Source organism: Eschrichtius robustus, chromosome 19 (genome assembly GCF_028021215.1).
Source record: "Eschrichtius robustus isolate mEscRob2 chromosome 19, mEscRob2.pri, whole genome shotgun sequence".
Taxonomy (NCBI): Eukaryota; Metazoa; Chordata; class Mammalia; order Artiodactyla; family Eschrichtiidae; genus Eschrichtius; species Eschrichtius robustus.
The window spans coordinates 56,531,264-56,553,256 of record NC_090842.1 but is presented as its reverse complement, the minus strand read 5'-3'; the positions used below and the strand labels follow the sequence as shown (position 1 = coordinate 56,553,256).

The window sequence follows — 21,993 nt, the reverse complement described above, 5'->3', positions numbered from 1 at the left end:
GAAGTCATGTGCCCGAGGCTCCCCTGGTGAAGAAATTGGAGAGCTGGCAGTTTGACCTCAGTATCTGTTCCTCACCACTACCAAATGTAGCCTCTGATGTCTGTGTCTGGAGGCTGGGGAGTGGCCCCAAGGACCTTAGTTAGCTGAGCATGGGTATCCAAAGCCAGCCTGGTGGGGGAGGGGACGAGGGAAAGGGCTCATTGGTCATGCTGTCTGGAATCTGAGGGCTCTTAGGTAGAGAAGGGGTCTGCTTAGGGCGCAGGGCTTGGTGTGGGGAGGGGAGTTTCTCAGGTGAGGGTGTGAGCTGTGGCTGGGGAAGGGAAGTTGTTTCGGCGGGTGGGCCCTGCAGTGAAAACTCCCGATCCTGGGGAAGAAGGAAGAAGGCCTCATGCCAGCCAGGGGCCTCCTGAGGGCTGGGGAGGAGGAGAGAAAGACAGAAATAGAAACAGAGCAGGAGGGAGGGGAATGGATCTGGGCAGACAGGGTGGGAGGCAGCAAGGACAGAGACACCAGAGAATCACAGGCCAGAATCACCCAGTGGCCTAGCCACACTTATCTATCTCAGTCATCACGACTCCTGGGTACTGAGGGCTTCCCACACACCAGGCACTGTGCTCACAAACCCTCCCTGATGCATGAATAGAGAGTGTGCAGCTCAGCCCCTGGCACATCGCACTCACAAAATGGGTTTACTCAGACAGTAAGCATGATTACATCTATACTCTGCAACAGATGTGTGCGGTGTGTGCACCCTCTTATTTATTTATTTATTTTTGGATAGGTAAGAAGTGGATTTACTTAGAGAGAAACACACTCCACAGACAGAGTGTGGGCCATCTCAGAAGGCGAGAGGCCTCGTGTACCCTCTTTTTTTAGATAAGGAAACTGAAGTTCAGAGAGGTAAGGACTTGCCCAAGATCATGCAGGCAGTAAACGGCAGAGCCATGATTGGAAAGTTTACTGCCTCCAAATCCTGCACACCTAGCCATCTGACTATATTGTCTCTAATCCACCTGATAAAGGTTTCTTGAGCATGTACTATGTACCTGGCCCTGCGCAGGGGATACAACAGTGAGCAAAATAGACAAAACGAGAAACCCCTGCCCCATGGAGCGTATATTCTAGAGGCAGGAGACAGTAATCAAGCAAGTAAATAATGAGTGTCTGGTAGTGAATAAGTGTCACGTTGAGAATGAAAACAGGATGATGGGATGGGATGACTGAGAGGCTTGCTTTAGGTTAGAAGGTCAAGGAAGGTGATGTTGGAGCTGAAGAAATCCATTGTGGGAAGAGCCAGGGAAGAGCATTCCTGGCAAAGAGTACAGCATGTGCAAAGCCCCTGAGGCAGGAGTGTGCTTGGTGTGTTGGAGGTATAGCGTGTCGACTGGAATAAGGGGGAGAGTGAGAGGAGAGCAAGTGGGAGAGGCAAGCAGGGAGCAGGTTCTGCAGAGCCTGGTGGGCTGTGGTCAAGAGTAAAGATTTTATTCTCAGAGCTGTGGGAAGCCAGTGGCGTGTTTTCAGCTGGGGCAGTATATGGCCTGATTTCCATGGAGAATCCAGCTTTGAGCAGGGTGTGCCTGTCTTCAAAACAAAATCAGGAACTGCCACCTCAGAACCTGGCATCCACCCATTGGCATATTTGGAGCCCACATGGTCCCTGGTTCAGCCCTTTGGATGACAGCCATCACCTTCCTTCCCCTGTAACTTCAGGTCTTTCATTTAACAGAGAAGTATTTATCAATGCCAATGACATGCTTGTTTTTGTTTTTTCCGAAAATTAAGAGCTTTAAACCCAAGAACAGGTACATTAGGTGAGAGAGGGGAGTATTGGAACATCTGCTCTGTGCCCTGGCCCTGTGATGGGCACTGGAGACCCAGCAGTGACCAATTGGTCAACAGTGACCGATTGACCAAGACAGCTCCAGTTCCTGCCCTCTTGGAGCTCAGGCAGACAGATGGCAATAGGGCTGCGATGGGAGAAACATAAAGCCTATCAGAGCCCAGAAGAGCTGCCTTACCCTGCCTGGAAGTTCAGGGAAGTGTATTTGAGTCTTGGTAGCAAGTGACAGGAAGTCAGCTTAACTGGATTAGGTGTAAAAAGTGTGCATTTGTTGGTTCATGTAGCTAGGAAGGAGACAATCAAGGGTAAAACTACCAGGAACTTGGCCTTAGAGACTGGAACCCAGACTCAACTCCATCATGACAGTCTTCCCATTCATTTCTCTTCTCTGCTTGTCTCAGCTCAGATTTATCCCCTTCAACTGCATGTAGTAGGGAAAATGGCCATTTATTTACAGACACAGACTCAATCCTTCTAGCACCATAGCCCAGAGGTAAAATGGCAAAATCTCCTCCAGTCCTAAATGAAAAAAAAATCCCAGGGAAGGGCTCTGATTGGCCTGACTGGGGACACTTGCCACCCCTGCATTGATTGTGATATCCAAAGGAATGGAATGCTTTGACTGGCCAGGTTGGGGTCACATGTCCAGATCGTTTGGCCTGGGGAAGGGGGAGGTGCTAAAAATTTTAAGTTGAGCCATATGAAATTGCCAGTTTTGTAGGTTAGAAATGGCAGAACATTGGCAATTTCATATGGTTGAACTTAAATAGTCACTGGAAAAGTAGGATGGGAAAACTTATTGGGCATATAAAAGCAATAGAAACCCCAGTGCTCCACTCAGAAGGATTTTTGGTGGAGGAAGTGATATTACTGAGACATAGGGAATGAATGGAAATTAGATGAAGACGTGGTAGTGGTGGGAGAGTAGTGGGGACATGTCCCAAGCAGCGGGCACAGCTTATGCAAAGGCTGTCATGAGGGAGGCAAGGGAAGACTGGTCACTTTACTCTGGAGATGGAGTGCTCTGGGCACACCTGAGTCTTATGTCCAACCAATGAGGGAATGGGAAAGGGGGGTCATGCCCCAAAGGAAAATTGAGAAGCTTTACCAGGTGAAATGGACGCTGGGCAGGCAAACCAAAATATATCCAGTTCAAAATTTCTTTGTTAGGCCTTGGCATCTCCAAGCAGAGGTTTGCAACCTTGTTTCAATTACAGCACTCATACTGAAAAGGGGTATATGCCTGAACTCAGACATGTCCTACATGATTCAAATTTTTATTATCAAATAATTGGTTTCTTCCTCTGGGTTCTTTGCTGGGCATACAGAGATGGATTTTTGAGGATACATTTGGCTGAAGAAACAAAACCCAATTAACATGACTCAGGATATTTGGTTATCTCATTTAATATGTCTGGAGTTGGGAGTTTGGAGCTGTTAATGCAACAGCTTATTGATATCACCAATGACCCATTCTCCTACTATTTTGTTCCACCTTCCTTAGAAGAATAGTTTCATATTCTAGGGTTGCTGCCTCATTGGCCATCACAGCTCCAGGTCTCTCATCCTTATACCAATGAACTAAGCAGGAAGGAAGGGAACAAATGCAAGAGTTTTCTTTGTGTTAGGGAAGAAAAAAATCCCAAAATAATAAAAATGACAGCAATAAACACATATATGGGGCTTAACCTGTGCCAAGAATTGTTTTCAATTCTTTACATAAATTAACTCACTTAAGAAGCCCTTTAGTCTCATGGCCACTCCAAACTGCAGAGGCAAGTGATCCACACTGGGCCTTGTCCAATTTCGTGACCCACAGAATCTGTGAGCATAATAAGACAGTTGTTGTTTTACTCCACTAAGTTTGGGGTGTTTGTTATGACTTGGAGGATATTGTTTGTGTGAAAGCTGGAGCCATGGCTGCCATATTGAGACCGTGAGGTAGCCAGAGTAAGAATCAGTCAACAGAAATGGAAAGAACCTGGTTCCCCGATGACATTGTTGAATGAATGAATGAATGAGTTTTGGAACTGCCCTGCCAATGCACTTTAAAAAAAAAAATTAATTAATTAATTTATGGCTGTGTTGCGTCTTCGTTTCTGTGCGAGGGCTTTCTCTAGTTGCGGCGAGTGGGGGCCACTCTTCATCGCGGTGCGCGGGCCTCTCATTATTGCGGCCTCTCTTGTTGCGGAGCACAGGCTCCAGACGCGCAGGCTCAGTAACTGTGGCTCACGGGCCCAGTTGCTCCACGGCACGTGGGATCTTCCCAGACCAGGGTTCGAACCCGTGTCCCCTGCATTGGCAGGCAGATTCTCAACCACTGTGCCACCAGGGAAGCCCCCCAATGCACTTTTTACTGTGACATAATAAATTCATTTTTGTTCTATCCATTTGAGTTGGGTTTCTGACACATTATAGGATAAAGCATCCTGACTGATATAGACTTCCATCTGTCCTAGGTACATATGGAAAAAAGAGATATACAGTTCACACAGACAGGGAGAGATATATAAACATGTGCATAAATACACACACACTTACACACACGTGGGCATGAATATGTTGTTATACATCTTCAGTTGGACTCAGGTTCGGGCAGATACTCACTTGGATGCATATACATACACATTCACAGAAGTCAGGCACACGCAAATATATGCAACCTGTCATCAATTTTGCCTGCACTACGCAGACATCCACACTCAGTCACAGGCCCACAGTCACACACACACACACACACACACTCAAAGATTCACTTATCACAGAAGATTCCAATTGCTTACTGTTTATTTCTGCATATTATATAAAAGTAGAAAAAGAAACATTTCTTTCAGATCTGAGTCAGGGCTGCAGGGGTGAGAAGAAATAACTTAAGGCAGGGCTGGGGTTAGTGCATAAATAAGGTCTGGGCTCCCAGATGGGCTGGGGTAGGTCCCAGTTCGCAGATGCACAGGTCTCCTCTGGCAGCACAATTCAGGTCCCAAGTGAGGAGGTGGAAGAGGATGAATGTGACAGAGGCCTTGAGGCCATCTTGAAACTCCTGTGGGAGAGATGAGAAGGTGGTTCCCCGTTGCCCGGGCGTCAGCCTCCTCCTTGCCCAGGGCCCAGGCATCCACCCTCTTCCTGGGTCACTCACCTTCTCTGGGGCCTCCTGGAGCCGATGCAGCCAGCACTGGAAGCAGCTCCTGGGGCCTGGAGCCTGCTGTGGGCTGAGCCTGGACCTGAGAACAGAGGAAGGTGGTGTGTGAGACAGGGCTTGGGACAGAGGGGTGAGGTCTCATCCGCCCAAAACCACAGATATGGCCCCGGTGCCCCGAGCACTCACACAGGCCTGGAATTTGGAGCGGATGTGGTGCAGTGTGTGAAGTGGCTGGTGCAGGATGTGGTCCAAGGATGAATTAGCCACCGTCCCCAGGACCCTTCAGTGTCAGGGCCAGCTCCACCTCCAAGGCTGTGGCGTGCTCCTACACCTGAGGAGAGGTGAGAGAGAACAGGTGAGGTGGAAAGGTGAGGAAGGATAGGCAAGAAGGCCCAGTTAAGTGGGGACAGGTAGGGAGAACAGGGGAGGAGGGCAGGTGATAGGAGACATATGAGGGGGACAGGTGATGGGACAGGTAAGAGGGAGACAGGAGAGGGGAACACATGAGGAAGGAGGCAGATGAAGGGGATGCAGGTGAGGCAGAATGATAAGGGAAGAGAAGAGTGAGGCAACAGGTAAAAAAGTGAAATGGGGACAAATGAAAAGTGACTCATGGGGGAGGTCACAGAGGTCTGAAGAGACGGGGAAGGGAACGGGTGAGAAGAGAGCAGTTTGGGAGGTAGGTGAGCGTGGGACAGTTGGCTGCATAGGTGAGGAGGGTGGAGGAAGGAGGAACGTTTGCTGGGAAAAGATCAGCGGAGGAAGATGACAAGGGACAGAGGTGAGAGCGGCGAGGAGGGCAGGTGAGAGGGGAAGAGGGAATCAGTGTTGAGAGTAGATGGTGACAAGGTGTGCAGGGCAAGGGGCACAGGCTGGGGACAGAGCCGGGAGAGAAAAGAAGAGAGGAGTGAGAAGGAACAAGGTGAGAGTGCAGGTGAGAGGGACAGGTGGGGGAGACAGGGAAGTGAGGACAGGCAGAGGGATGATAAAAAGGAACCCAGGGGAGGGACAGGGTCAAGGGAGCAGTTGGGGAGGCACAGAGGCCCAGGAGAGATGAGGAGAGACCAGAGGGAGGGAAGCACAGGTGAGATAAAGGACATGAGGGGCCACCTGCAGAGCCGGAGCAGCGGGGTGGGCAGGTGAGGGCAGGCGGGCCTGACTCTCCCAACTCACCTGCAGCTGCTTCAGGTCCCGGGTCCTGGGGAAGAGGCGGGAGCTGCAGTTCCAGTCTTTCTGCAAGAGCGACACTTCTCAGAGAGCAAGGGCAAGTTCAGCCCACAACGGGAGGGACAGAGGCTAGCAGCAAGGGTGAAGTCTAGCAGGAGGGCTTGAGTTTAATCCACAGCAGAGAGAATAGATGTTAGTCATAGCCGAAAAGCTGGAGGCTAGCCCGTGTAGCAGGAGGATAGAGGTTAGGCCAACAGTAGCAGGGCAGCAGCTTGGCTATGGTAGAAGGGGTAGAGGTTAGCCCACAACAGGGACTTACGAAGGCATCTTTGGCTTTTTTTTTTTTTTGGCCGTGCCCCGCGGCTTGTGGGATCTTGGTTCTCTGACCAGGGATCGAACCTGGACCTGGCAGTGAGAGCGTGGAGCCTTAACCACTGGACTGCCAGGGAATTCCCATCCTTGGCTTTCTTGAAGGCCACCAGCTTGCTTGGCAGCAGAGATTTGAACATGCCAATGCCGCAGCCCTTCCTGGTTGTGGTGGGGACAGGACATGGTCTAGCCAAGCCCAGCCCCATGGTTGTCACCAGAACTAGCATCAAGTCTGCAGCCATGGCCAAATCGCAAACTGCTTCCCCAGCTGTGCTTTTTAGCCAGGCTAAACGCGCAACCCTGGCTGAGGGCTTTGACTTTAAAAGGCATGAGTGGATGGGGCCAGCTGCTGAGCCAGGTGAGTTGACAGGTATTGGAGCCAGGTGAGCTCAGAGCTACGCCCAGAAGGAAAGAGAAACTGAAATCCCAGGAGGGAGCCTGAGAAGTTCCTGAACCTGGTTTAGGAAACCCTGGGATGTTGGGGAGCCCCTGACTGCGGCTGAGGCGGGAAGAGAAATGGGAAGCTGTCACAGCAGGGCAGGGGCTGGGGCGGGGTGTGTGTGGGCGGGGCTGCTGGAGAAGCAGAGAGGGAGCTTCCTCCACTGGTTTATGCGTGTTCCACGAACTCATTCACATTAGGCTCCGAACATTCCTGTGAGTAGTTATTTTTATGATCACCCCCCATTTTACCAGTGAAGGAACTAGGGCACAGGAGGGTAAAGTGACTTAACCTAAGGTCCCACTGGTGTTTAATGGCAGAGCTGGGGTTTGAATGGAATCCCACGCAATTACTCCCTATTCTGTGTACAGCCAAAGCAGAAGATGGGAACCTCTGGGACTCACAGACGTCCAGCTTTCCTTTCTCTCCCTCTGGATAGCATGAAAGGCTAGGAAGTTCCTCGTTTGCGGGGCAACAGCACGTGCTGGGTACTGGAGGGGCTGCCTGGAAAGAAGGCAGTGAGGAGGGCTTCCAGAAGGCAGGCAGAGTCTGGTTGCTTTGCTATCATCGTCCCCTGAGGTGATAATCATTGTGTAGCGAGAAGGGAATTGCTCTGATGTACCGGCACTTCATATTTTTCATTCCTGTATTTTTTTCTTGGCCCTTAGGTGCAGAAAGATACTAATCATACTCTTCGGATCATAATATAGAATCACAATTGGCCCATGAAAGACCCCCTAAGGTTTTACCCCCAGCCTCATACCCAATCCCTATCCCATCCCTCCCCTTCACAGACACCCAACTTAAATGCACTTGATACATAGCTGCGAAGATATATCTTTATACTTTGTGATTTTGTGTGTGTATATGTCTCCAATTTACATAAATGGGATTGGGCTATAAATCTTGTTCTGTTTCTTCCCCCTCTTTTTTTAAATTTAACAGTATGTTTCTGAGGTGTCTCCATGTAGTGGTGTACATCAAGCTCTCTGTTTCTTTTTTTTTTTTAAATAAATTTATTTATTTATTTAATTTCTGGCTGCGTTGGGTCTTCGTTGCTGCGCGCGGGCTTTCTCTGGTTGTGGCGAACGGGGGCTACTCTCCATTGCAGTGCGCGGGCTTCTCACTGCGGTGGCTTTTCTTGTTGCGAAGCATGGGCTCTAGGCTCGCGGGCTTCAGTAGTTGCAGCACGCAGGCTCAGTAGTTGTGGCTTGCGGGCTCTAGAGCGCAGGCTCAGTAGTTGTGGCTCACAGGCTTAGTTGCTCCGCGGCATGTGGGATCTTCCCGGACCAGGGCTCAAACCCGTGTCCCCTGCATTGGCAGGTGGATTCCCAACCACTGCGCCACCAGGGGAGCCCAGGGAGCCCCCAAGCTCTCTGGTTCTAACTGCTGTGTTGTATTCCATGCTGTGCCCACAGCACTCCTTCACTTATTTATTCCTCCAGTGACGGACATTTAGGTTGCCTCCAGCTCCCTATCACCATAAGGCTCACACACATCCTCTCTGCGGGAGGTTTTCTAGGCTGCTGTAGCCCCAGGCGGGTGCCCCCACCATATTGCTTCAGCTCATTTTCTCTCTCACTTGTACATCTGGTTCCCACACGCGCTGCCAGCTTCCCACCTCATGTGCCCGTATCTTTCTGCTTCTCCCTCTGAGGTCTTTCTCCTGTGGGCATGCAGAACAGATTGGAAGTGCCAGGATTAATTCCCCAGGGGCAGTCTTCAACCAGTGAGGGTCAGGAGTTTGTGATTAAATACTTTTGCTTCCCTTTTCCTCAGTGAGTCAATTCTGAGGTATGTTCTACATGATTTCTCAACTCCTTAGAGGGTCCTGGGTACCAATGAGCTCTAGTTGTTCACAGTGGTCACCCTTTCGGGGCTGGGACTAGGGTGAGGAAGCAAGGTGTCTAGGGTGCAAAATTTAAGGAGCCAGCCCCGCTCAGGTTCAGGTAAGCGCCCTAGGTGCCTCACTTGCCTCACTCTAGTCCACACTCTGCACCATTTATTGGCTTTTCCCCTCTTTCTTTAAAAAAAATTAAAAAAAAAATTGGGGGCTGTGCCTCACAGCTTGTGGGATCTCAGGCCCCCGACCAGGGATTGAACCCGGGGCCATGGCAGTGACAGCACCAAATCCCAACCACTAGGCCACCAGGGAACTCCCAGCTTTTTTCTCTTTCAGTCCCAAGTTTCCCACTCACTTGTATTTTCTGGGGATACCTCCCAGATAAACTACCTATACCCTTTGCTCAGGGCATGCTTTTGGGAGATCCCAAACTAAATCCTGATCCCTATTCAGGAGTAAGATTTCTGAGTCACAGGGCACACCTGTGCTTATATTGTCTAGTTAGCACCATTCCGTAGAACTTTCTGCAATGATGGAAGGGTTCTATATCTGTAATGTCCAATACAGGAGTTACTAGCCACATGTGGCTGTTGAGTACTTAAAATTTGGCTAGTGTGTTGGAGGAACTGAATTTTCAATTTCTCTTTTTCCCTTAATTTAAATCTAATTGCTATATGTGGCTGGTGGCTTCCATAATGGGCAGTGCAGTTCTAAATACTCATCTTGTTCTCCCAAATAGTTGCACCTGCTTCACTCCCTTTGGAGGTGCTCGAGAGATCCTGTACCCCTGCAATAGGGTGGCCTCCTCAACACCTGGCTCTGACTTAGATGATGAGGTCCTAGGCTTTGACTATGAGCCTGATGCAACATAGATGAGACTTTTGAGGTTGAGGAGAGAGATGAGTGAATTTTGCATGTGGAAGGAATGTAAATATTTTATGGCCAGAAAGCAGATTGTAGCAGTTTCAAAACATGTCTTCAAAACCTTTGACCCTTTCCCTACCGAGAAGTGGGTCTGTCCCCTTCCCTTCAATCTGGGTTGACCTTTGTTGGGCTGTATCCTGCAGGCCTGCAAGCCCTGTACCTGCCCAGCCTCAAGGTCAAAGAAAGAGCCCAGAGTCAGTGACAGAGACATCAATGGTTTAATGGATGGGGGGATCTTACATTCCTGAAGCAAGGTCTTGGAGTGACACCCCACCGTGTGTGGCAGACAGCGGGCAGGACATGGTGGTAGCAGTATTTGCTACGGGGGTTTGGGAGAGAGGTTACCAGTTAGAGGGGGGGAACTGATGTCAGGTTGGCTCACCGGTTACCAGGGAAACCAGCAGAGGAGCATGGCCCCTCACCACCCCTCGGATAAGCTGTCTTGGTGGAGACATTCTGATCTAAAGATTAGAACAATTACTAGCTGGGACTGGAGGCAAGTCTGTAGGTGTTTACTGATTAAGCTCTATGATTTAGAGGAAGGGTCAGTCATGTGAGTAGGGTGTAGGTGAAGCAGGGACTGGTCAAGCAGGGGATGTACAGAGAGCAAGAGAACAGCCATCTTGGGTGGCCTTATCATACAACCTAGTGGCTCACGTGTAACTATAGGTGCTGCATGACCTCTGGGTCTAATTCAGAAAAGACTTAGGCAGCTTCTGTGTGGTTCTCTCTCTCTCTCTCTTTTTTTTTTTTGCCACGCCGCAGGGCATGTGGGATCTTAATTCCCCAACCAGGGATCAAACCCATGCCCCCTGCAGTGGAAACACAGAGTCTTAACCACTGGACCGCCAGGGAAGTCCCTGCATGTTTCTCTTGAGAATCTCTCTCTTGGGAAGGCCAGCTGCCATGTGAAAAGGATGAATGACCTGAGACCACCATGCTCCCACCCTCACTGAGCATCAACTGCCAGCCATGTGAATGAGACATCTCAGACATCCAGCCCAGCTCTCAGAACCCCCAGACTATGGTTGGGATCTATCATCTTTAATCCCCACGCCACCAAGGACTTTACACAGCCATTTTTACTCTACTGCTCCCAGGCCTCTGTGGCCCAGAGAACAAAATAATTATATATGCACACATACATTCATACATATAAAATCTCTCCTTTTATATACAAATGGGTATATATATATATATATATACACACACACACACACACACACACACACACACACACATATATATACATACATGCATACATACATACATACATATCTGGTTACAATTACTACAAAACAAATTATCCAAAACTCCAAACAATGTGATTCAGCCACTGTACAAGATGACCAGCACTGGGAATGTATAAACAGAGCTCTGATTATTGCCCTGGCAGTAACATTTTAAGAAAGGAATTAGAGCCTCATATTATAATACTCCAAATATCCAGGATACAAAAGAAAATAATTCATTATACTCGATATCTCAAGAATCAGGAAAATCTTAAACAGAATGGGAAAAGCCAATAAGTAGATACCAACACCAAGATGATGCAGATATTAGAATTATTTGACAAGAATTTTAAAGTAACTATTGTAAAAATGCTTCAAGGAGCAATCATGAACATTCTTGAAACAAATTAAAAAATAGAAAGTCTCAGCAAAGAAACAGAAGACATAAAGAACTGAATGGAAATTTTTGAATTGAAAAATACAATACTTGAAATAAAACTCACTGGAAGCGGTAAATAGAAGAATGAAGATGAGAGAGAGAAGAATCAGTGATCTTGATAATAGACCAATAGAAATTATCCACTCTGCACAACAGAGAGTAAATAGACTGAAGTCCAAACAAAAGAGAAGTAGATTTTTAAAAATTAAAAGGGAGCTTTTGGGACAAAGGGAGCCTCAGGGACCTTTGGGACAATAAGAAATGATCTAATATTCACATCATTGAAGTTCCAGAAGAAAAACATAAAGAAACTGGGTCTGAAAAAAATTTTTGAAGAAATAATGGCTAAAAATATCCCATACTTAGCAAACTATATAAACCTACAAATTCAAGAAGCTGAATAACCCTTAAACAGGATAAATAAAAGAAATCCAAATCTAGAAACATCATAAAAACACTTCTGAAAACTAAGGACAAAGAAAGAAACTTGAAAGAAACCAGAGGGAAAAGATGCATTACATTTTATAGGGGGACAATAATTTGATTGACAATGGATTGCTCTTCAGAAACCATAGAGGCCAGGAGAAAGTGACCCATTTTTCAAACGCTGTAATAAAAGAACTGTCAACCCAGATTTCCTTATCCAGTGAAAAATATTCTTTAAGAAAGAATATGGGACTTCCCTGGTAGCGCAGTGGTTAAGAATCCGCCTGCCAATGCAGGGAACACGGGTTCGAGCCCTGGTCTGGGAAGAGCCCACATGCCGCGGAACAACTAAGCCCACGTGCCACAACTACTGAGCCTGCGCTCTAGAGCCCTCAAGCCACAACTACTGAGCCCCAGTGCCACAACTACTGAAGCCTGCGTGCCTAGAGCCCGTGCTCCACAACAAGAGAAGCCACTGCAATGAGAAGCCCGTGCACCGCAATGAAGAGTAGCCCCTGCTTGCCGAAACTAGAGAAAGCCCATGCGCAGCAACGAAGACCCAACGCAGCCAAAAATAAATAAATAAAATAAATAAATTTAAAAAAAAGTAAATGGATGGAAAAAGATATAACAATCAATAGAAAGCTGGAGTGCCAATAGAAATACTAGATAAAGTAGGCTTTAGGAAATTATCAGAGACAGAGAAGGACATTACATAATGATAATAGGATCAATGTACCAAGGAGACAAAACAATCTTAAAAGTGTATACACCAAATAACAGAGCTTCAAAGTACAGAGCTTAAGCAAAAATCAACAGAATAGAAAGGATAAATAGAAAAATGCACAGTTACAGTTGAGTACTTCAAGTCTCTCTCTCAGAATGACTAGACACAAAAATCAGCAAGGATATAGTAGATTGAACAGTACCGTCAACCAACAGGATCTAACTGACATTTGTAGGACATTCCACCCAACAACTGTAGACTATATATTCTTTTAAAGGGCACATGGAACATTAAACAAGATAGACCATGTCCCAGGTTATAAAACCAACCTCAACAAATTTAAAAGAATTAAAATAATGTAGAATATATTCTCTGGGTACAATGGAATCAAACTGGAATCAATACAGAAAGCAGGACATTTTTCAAACACTTGGAAATGAAACAATACACTCCTGAACAATCCATGGGTCAAAGAAGAAATCTCAAAGCAAATAAAAAATACACTGAACTGAATGAAAATGAAAATACACCACATAAAAATATGTGAGATACAGCTAATGCAGTGCGTAGAGCGAAATTTGTAGCCTTAAATGCTTATATTTGAAAAATATTTTCTCAAATCAACAATCTAAGCATCCTCAAGAAACTGGAAAAAGAAGAGAAAAGCCCAAGCAAACAGAAGGAAATAAATAAGAAAGATAAGAACAGAAATTAATAAAATAACCAGAAAAACAATAAAGACAATCAATAAAACAAAAAGCTGTTTCTTTGAAAATATTGTAAAACTGATAAACTTTTAGCAAGACTGAAGAATAAAAAAAGAGAGAAGACACAAATGACCACTATCGTGAATGAAAGGAGATATCACTATAGACCTCATAGACATTAAAATAGAAATAAGGGAATACTACAAGCAATTCTATGCATATACATTCAACAACTTAGACAAAAAGGACAAATTCCTCAAAACCCACAAACTACCAAAGCTCACGTAAGATGAAATAGGTAATATAAATAATCTTATTAACTATGGAAGAAATTTAATCTGTAATTAAAAGGCTTCCAAGAAAGAAATCACCAGGCCCAGATGGTTTAACTGTAGAATTCTACCAAATATTAATCTAAGGAAGAATTAACACTAATTCTTCACAAACTCTTCCAGAAAATTAAAGAGGAGGCAACACTTTCCAATTCATTTTATGAGGCCAGCATTGCCTTTCATTCCAAAGCCAGATAAAGACATAACAAAAATAGAGGAAAAAAAAAAAAGGGAACTGAAGATCAGTATCCCTCATAAACATAGACCAAAAAAAAACACCTAAAACTTTAGCAAATTTTATCCAGCAATAAAAATACATGTAAAAAGTCAGTACGTACCCAGAAGAATTGAAAACAGGAACTCAAAAAGTACTTGTATGCCTATGTTCATAGAAGCATTATTCAAAATAGTTGAAGGTGGAAACGAGCCAAGTGTCCATGAACAGATGAGTGGATAAACAAAATGTGGTACATACATATAACGGAATGTTATTCAGCCATAAAAAGGAATGAAATTCTGATGCATGCAACAATATGGATGAACCTTGAAAACATTATGCTAAATGAAATAAGACAGACATAAAAGGACAAATATGGTGTGGTTCTACTTATAGGAAATATCTAGGATAGGCAAGTTCACAGATACAGAAAATAGTTTAGCAGTTACCCAGGTCTGGGAGCATGGGAGACAGAGGAGTTATTACTTAATGTGTACAGAGTTTCTGTTTGGGGTGTTGAAAAAGTTTTGGAAACAGATAGTGGTGATGGTTTACACTAATGCCACTGAATTGTACACTTAAAAATTGTTTAGTGCTCGCTTCGGCAGCACATATACTAAAATTGGAACGATACAGAGAAGATTAGCATGGCCCCTGCGCAAGGATGACACGCAAATTTGTGAAGCGTTCCATATTTTTAGGCCCGTGAACCACAACTACTGAGCCTGCGCGTCTGGAGCCTGTGCTCCGCAACAAGAGAGGCCACGATAGTGAGAGGCCCGCGCACCACGATGAAGAGTGGCCCCCGCTTGCCGCAACTAGAGAAAGCCCTCGCACAGAAACGAAGACCCAACACAGCCATAAAAAAAAAAAAAAAAAAAAAAAAAAAAAAAAATTGTTTAAATGGCAGAATTCCCTGGCGGTCCAGTGGTTAGGACTCCACGCTTCCACTGCAGGTGGCCTGGGTTCCACCACTGGTTGCAAAAGTAGGATCCCACAAGCCATGTGGCACAGCCAACACAAACAAACAAACAACAACAAAAAAAACCCACAAAAAACTAAAAACAAAAAAATACCAAAGATAAAAAAATGGCTAAAGTGGCAAATTTTACTATATGTATATTTTTTACCATAATTAAGGGAGAAAAAGGTAACCTTACTGGAAGAATGGTAATCCAAAGTGAATAAAGATGTTTTATATTAAAAAAAAAATCATACACAATGACCAAGCAGAGATTTATTCCATGAATGCAGCTTCAATATTTGAAAATCTATCAATGGAATCCACCATATTAACAGGCTAAAGAGAAAAAAATCATACGATCACAAAACCTTTTACACAGCAAAGGAAACCACTGACAAAATGAAAAGACAACCTACTGAATGGGAGAAAATATTTGCAAATGATATGACCTATAAGGGATTGATATCCAACATACATAAATAGCTCATATGCTCAACATAAAAAAAAACAACAAATAATCCAACTAAAAAATGGGCAGAAGAACTGAATAGACATTTTTCCAAAGAGGAATTGCAGATAACCAACAGGCACATGAAAAGGTGCTCAACATCGCTAATCATCAGGGAAATGCAAATCAAAACCATAATGAGATATCACCTCACACCTGTCAGAATGGCTATCAACAAAAAGACCACAAATAACAAATGTTGGCAAGGATGTGGAGAAAAGGGAATCCTTCTGCACTGTTGGTGGGAATGTAATTTGGTGCAGCCACTGCGTAAAACAGTACAGAGGTTTCTCAAAAAACTAAAACTAGAACTATCATATGACCTGGCAACTCCACTCCTGGGTATATATCCAAAAAAACCAAAAACACTAATTTGAAAAGGTACATGCACCCCAATGTTCATAGCAGCCTTATTTATAATTGCCAAGATATGGAAGCAAACTAAGTTTCCATCAACAGATGAATGGATGATGAAGATGTGATTGATACACACACACACACACACACACACACACACACACACACAATGGAATACTACTCAGTCATAAAAAATAATGAAAATTTGCCATTTGAAGCAGCATGGTTGGACTTGGAGGGCATTATGCTAAGTGAAATAAGTCAGAGAAAGATAAATACTGATGATATCACTTATATACGGAATCTAAAAAATACAACAAACTAGTGAATATAACAAAAAAGAAGGCAGACTCACAGATATAGAGAACAAACTAGTGGTTACCAGTGGTGGGGCAAGGGGCAATATTGGGGAGGGGGAGTGGGAGGTACAAACTATTGGGTGTAAGACAGGCTCAAGGACGTATTGTACAACACAGGGAATACAGCCAATATTTTGTAATAACTGTACACATAAAGTAACCTTTAAAATTGTATAAAAATTTAAAACATTAAAGAAAATCATGTGATCATATCAGTCAATGCAGAAAAGGCTTTCGACAAAGTCTAACGTCCATTTCTGATTACAAACTCTCAGCAACCAAGGAATAGAAGGAAATTTTTTGACTTGATAAAGAGAATCAGTGAAAAACATTCAGGTAATCTCATAATGGTGAAATACTGAATGCTTTTCACACTAAAATCAGGAACAAGGTAAGGATGCCTACTCTCACCATTCTTGCTGTTTTTATTGTGGTAAAGTACACATAATATAAAATTTACCATCTTAACCATTTTTAAGTGCACAGTTCAGTAGCATTAAGTACATTCACATTGTTGTGCTATCATCACTGCCATCCAGCCACAGAACCCTTTTCACCTTGCAAAACTGAAACTCTGTACCTAAGAAACAATAACTCCCCATTCTCCCTTACTCCTTGCCCCTGGCAACCACATTCTACTTTCTATCTGTATGAATTTGGCTACTCTGGGGCACCTCATATAAGTGGAATCATACAGTATTTGTCCTTCTGTGACTGTCTTATTTCACTAGCATAATGTCCTCAAGGTTCATCCATGTTGATATGTGTCAGAATTTCCTTCAATTTTAAGGCTGAATAATACTCCATCATATGTATATATCACATTTTGTTTATCCAGTCATCTGGCAATGGACACTTGGGTTGCTTCCATCTTTTGGCTATTGTATATAAGGCTATTATGAACATGGGTGTACAAATATCTGTTTGAGTTCCTGCTTTCAATTCTTTTGGGTATACACCCGGAAGTGGAATTGTTGGATGGTATGGCGTTTAAAATTTTTTTTAGGAACTGCCATACTATTTGCCAGAGTAGTGGCACCATTTTACATTCCCACCAACAGTGCATAAGCGTTCCAATTTCTCCACATCCTTACCATCATTTGTTATTATTATTTTTTTAGTAACAGCCATCCTAATGAGTGTGAAGTCTCACCACTCTTATTTAACACAGTGCTGGAGATCCTAGGCAGTACAATAAGGAGAAAGAAAGAAAGAAAGAAAAGAAAGAAAGAAAGAAAGGAAGGAAGGAAGAAAGAAAGAAGGAAAAGAAAGAAAGAAAGTAAGGAAGGAAGGAAGAAAGAAAGGAAGGAAGGAAGAAAGGAAGGAAGAAAGGAAGGGAGGGAGGGAGGGAGGAAGGAAGAAAAGAAGGAAGGAAGGAAGAAAGAAAGAAAGAGAGAAAGAGAGAGAGAGAGGGAGGAGAGAGAGAGGGAGGGAGGGAGGAAGGAAGAGAGAGAGAAAGAAAGAAAGAAAGAGAAAGGGAGAGAGGAAGAAAGGAAGAAAGGAAGGAAGGGAGAGAGGAAGAAAGGAAGGAAGGAAGGAAAAAAGGAGGGAGGGAGGGAAGGAAGGAAGGAAGAAAAGAGAAAGAAATAAAGGAAGATTGGAAGGGAAGAAATAAAACTGTTTGTAGATGACATGAATGTGTATGTATAGAGACACCAGGAAAATACAAAAACTCCTAGAACTAATAAGTGAGTTTAGCAAGAATAAGGTACAAGGTAAACACACGAAATGAATTATGTTTCTTTATACTAGCAGTAAACAATTGAAAATCAAAATTAAAAATAGGATACCTCTTACAATTGCTAAAAAAACCCCACTTAGATATAAGTCAACAAAATATGGATAGAATCTGTATGTTAAAAGTTACAAAATTCTGATGAAATGTTACCGAGTCCAAGCTCATATGGCTTGCTGGCCAATAAACAGGCCAATAAATCGAGAGATGAGTTGGGGCAAGGAATAGGGGCTTTATTCGGAAAGCCAGCAGACCGAAAGCGTGGTGGACTCGTGTCCCAAAGAACCATCTTACCCGAGCTAGAATTCAGGCTCCTTTCATGCTAAAAAGGGAGGGGGTGTGGTTCCTCGTTGCAAGCTTCTTGGTGGGGAAATCCTTCTGGCAGCTATTCACTGTAGGGCTGGTTGCAATGTTCCTATAAACCTCCAACAAGACAAACGTTATTCTCTATCCTGCAACTTTTAATCTCTATATGAATGGAAAGGTGTTATATCTTTAAAGGTCAGACGGGCTATCATGTATATTTCAGGCTATAGGCAACATTCTTTTACAAAGGTTCAGAGCCAGAATTACTAAGCAGAGGCAACAGAGCACAAAGGGTTAGAGCTAAAGGAATAGATCGGATATGGAATCAGGTTTGTTCTTCTCTTTTTATAGAAAGGCATCAAAGGAGAAATAAATAAAGGTAGAGACATACAGTGAACAGGAATGCTCAATGTAGGAAAGATGTCAGTTCTCCCCAAACTGATTTGTAATTCAATGCAATGCCTATCAAAATGCCAACAAGATTTTTTTTAGTATATATACACAAGCTTATCTTAAAATTTATATTTACATGGATTATTATATTTAAATTTATATGGGAAAGAAAAAGAACTAGAACAGTTAAAACAATATTAAAAAAGAAAAAAAATGTTAGAGGAATCACACTACCTGATTTCAAGACTTATTAGATAGTGACAGTAATCAAGACAGTGTGGTACTGGGGGAAGCATAGACACATTAATCAATGGACCAGAGTAGGGAACCCAAAAATGGGGCCACATAAGTATGCCCAAATGAATTTTGACAAAAATTGAAAAGCAATCCAAAAAGGAAGGATAGTCTTTTTAACAAATGGTGCTGGAACAACTGGACATTAGTAGGCAAAAATATGAACCTTGACCTAAACTTCACACCTTATACACAAATTAACTCAGAACAGGTCATAGATCTTCATGTAAAATGTAAAACTGTAAATTTTTAGAAGAGAACATAGGAGAGCATCTTCATGACCCGGGATTAGGCAGAGTTCTTAGACTTGACACCAAAAGCACGATCCTTTAAAAAAACAAAAAGGATCAATTGGACTTCATCAAAATTAAAAACTTTTACTCTGTGAAAGGCTCATTTAAAAGGATGAGAAAATAAGTAGCTGACTGGAAGAAAATATTTGCAAACCACATATCTGACAAGGACTAGTATCTAGAATATATTTTAAAAACCTCAGAAGTCATCAATTTTAAAAAGTCAAAAAATCCAGTTAGAAAATGGGCAGAAAACATTGACATTTCACCAAACAGTATATTCAGGTGGCAAATGAACACAAGAAAAGATGTCAGCATCATTTGCCGTTAGGAAAATGCCAATTAAAATTATGCAAATTAAAATCATGACGAAATGATGATTCATCATTCACTACACACCTACTAGCCTGGCTAATAATAATAATAATACTGATAGGACCAAATGCTGGTGAGCATTAGAAGAAACTGGAACTCTCATACATTGCTAATGGGAATGTAAAATGGCACAGCCATTCTAGAAAACAGTTGGAGATTTCTTAAAAAGTAAAGCATACGCTTACACTGCATGACTCAGCAGTCACGCTCCTGGGCATTTATCCTAGAGAAATAAAAATTCATGTTCACACAAAAATCAGATATGAATATTCATAGCAGCTTCAATAGCCCATTAAACTATTTAATACTAGCTAAACTGGTTAATATTATTAGTTTGTAGTAGCCCCAAACTAGAAACAATCTGTATGTCCTTCAACTGCCGAATGGTTAATATTCCTTTGTTGTCACATCCATGCAATGGAAGAGTACTCAGCAATAAAAAGGAAGGAACTAGTGATACACAAATTGGATGAATTTTAAGGGCACTGTGCTGAATGAAAAAAGCCAATCTCAAAAGGTTGCATGCTATAGGACTCCATTTATATAATATTCTTGAAATGACAAATTATAGAGATAGAGAACAGATTAGTAGTTGTCAAGGGTAACAGAAGAGGAGGGAAGGTATGACTGTATAAACGGGTGGCACTTGGGCATTCCTCTGTGGCGAGAAGATAATTCTGTATTCTGATTGTGGTACTTATACATATGATAAAATGTCACCGAATTATACACAAAAGTCCAAAAACAAACAAACAAACAAACAAAAGAGTGCATTGGAAAGCTGGGGAAGTCCCAGTCCCAGTAAGGTCTGTGGTCTAGTTAATTGCATCGTGACAATGTCAATTTCCTAGTTTTGAGACAGTGCTATAGTTACGTAATAATGGATACAGGGAGCTTCTCTGTAGTATTTTTGCAACTTCTTGTAAGTCTATAGTATTGTAAAATTTTAGAAATTTTTGTTTTTTTATGTACTATGCAGTAAATGTACTAAAAGAAAAAAATGATTCCATGCGCATTTTTCCGTTCAGCTTATACTCCTTTTCCCCTTTCTTTCTTACCTCCCTTTCTGCCCCTTCCTGCCCTACTCCAATCGCCTTAGATAACCATTGTTAACTCACAGCTTTTCCTGTACACTTATATCAAATGCAGATTCATGCACATATTCTCGTTTTGGTTTTACAAAAGTGGCATCAGTCGTATGTTTTTCTGCAATTTGCTTTTCTCACTTTGCAGTGCTCCTGGAACTGGCCAGCGTTTTCCTGGGTGGTCAGGGTAGGTCTGGGGGAAGCAGTAAAGGGGAGGCACGAGTTCCCAGGTGGGGGTGGGAGGGGCTGAATCAGGGGACCCTGATTGGGGTCTCAGCCCCCCTCCCACTGCGCATCACTCCCGCGGTGCCTGCCGGGCCACCTTGAAATCTCTGGTGCGTCTCTCAGGAGCCCCACTGCAGGTGTGGAGGGGACCCAAGGGGCAAACACGGGGGGCGCGTTTTCAAGGGCAGAGGCTGGGAGACGGCAGAAAGGGGCACTTCGGTTCCGCTGGGGGTAGAGGAGGTGGACTGGCTCCACCGGCTTGCCCTGCAGAACGTCGGATGCCACCCCGAGGTTGCAACCCCAGGGAACCTCCATCTCCTACACAGCCTTTTCTGCACGCTCCTCCCCACCTCTTGCCTATCCCTCCTGCGCAGGTCTGAATAGTTCCCCGGCCCCTACATTCCTTCCCAGCCCTGAGGTCCACAGCCCTGCCCAACCCTGCCCAGGGCGCCCAGAATCCCTGAGAGCCTTTTGGGCACCCTGGGTGGGAAACAGGAAGACCTTGCTAGCAAAAAGGATACAGAAGAGGAGACAAGTGGGGAATAAGCGAAGAGGGAAAGATGAAAAAGACAGAGGCGGAGGGTTAAAGGTGAAGGGGAGGTCCGTGAGGAGTGACTGAGAGGGGAAAGGTGGGCAAGGCAAGTGAGGGAAGCCACAACTGGATTAGAACAGTCGAGAAGGTTGAGTGAAGGGGGCAGGGAGTTGGGACGGTGAGAGAGTGGAAGGGAAGTTAGGAGAGGAAGAAAGGTGAGGGGAGACAGGTTATAGAGGCTGGGGAGGAGAGCCGGATGAAAAGGCCAGGTGAGGCGGCCACGTGAGGCAGGAGAGTTAGGACGCCCATTGGACTCTCCTCCTCTCTGACTTGCTCCTTGCCTGTGCCTGCCACCTGTGCCACTCAAATGTGTCTCCTCACCTCTCTCTCTTCAACCTGACTTTGTGGGTCTCCTTCTCACTGATCACCTGTCCCCCTTCACCTGACCCCACTGTCCTGCTCAGCTTTGCCCCTCACATGTACCCATCTTTAAGCTTCCCCAGCTCCTTGCTTGCTACAGCAGGTCCCAGCTTTCAGGTCCTCTGGAGGGGCAGGAGCCATGCCCACCAAGTCCCTAAGGATTCTCTCATCTGTTCTCTCATCATATGTTAATGAGCCCCCAGTGTGTGCCCTGGGTGATCAAATGTTTACTGCCTTGGTCCCTCAGAGAGGAGTGGGTCTGAGGACAGCGGCAGGGCGGCAGGGGGTCTCAGCCCAGAGCACGAGGGATGGGGGAATAGACCTCAACAGTAAGAGCTACCACTGT

The 21,993-nt window shown here is 44.3% G+C and overlaps 1 non-coding gene and 1 pseudogene across 1 annotated transcript; one reads left to right on the top strand and one right to left on the bottom strand.

Moving 5' to 3' along the window:
• Positions 1 to 4,727: 4,727 nt before the first annotated feature.
• On the bottom strand, positions 4,728 to 21,010 carry LOC137752424 (interferon lambda-3-like; annotated as a pseudogene).
• LOC137753992 (U6 spliceosomal RNA) lies at positions 14,394 to 14,500 on the top strand. Its single transcript, XR_011071671.1, has one exon. It is a non-coding gene; the product is annotated as a U6 spliceosomal RNA (small nuclear RNA).
• Positions 21,011 to 21,993: the final 983 nt, after the last annotated feature.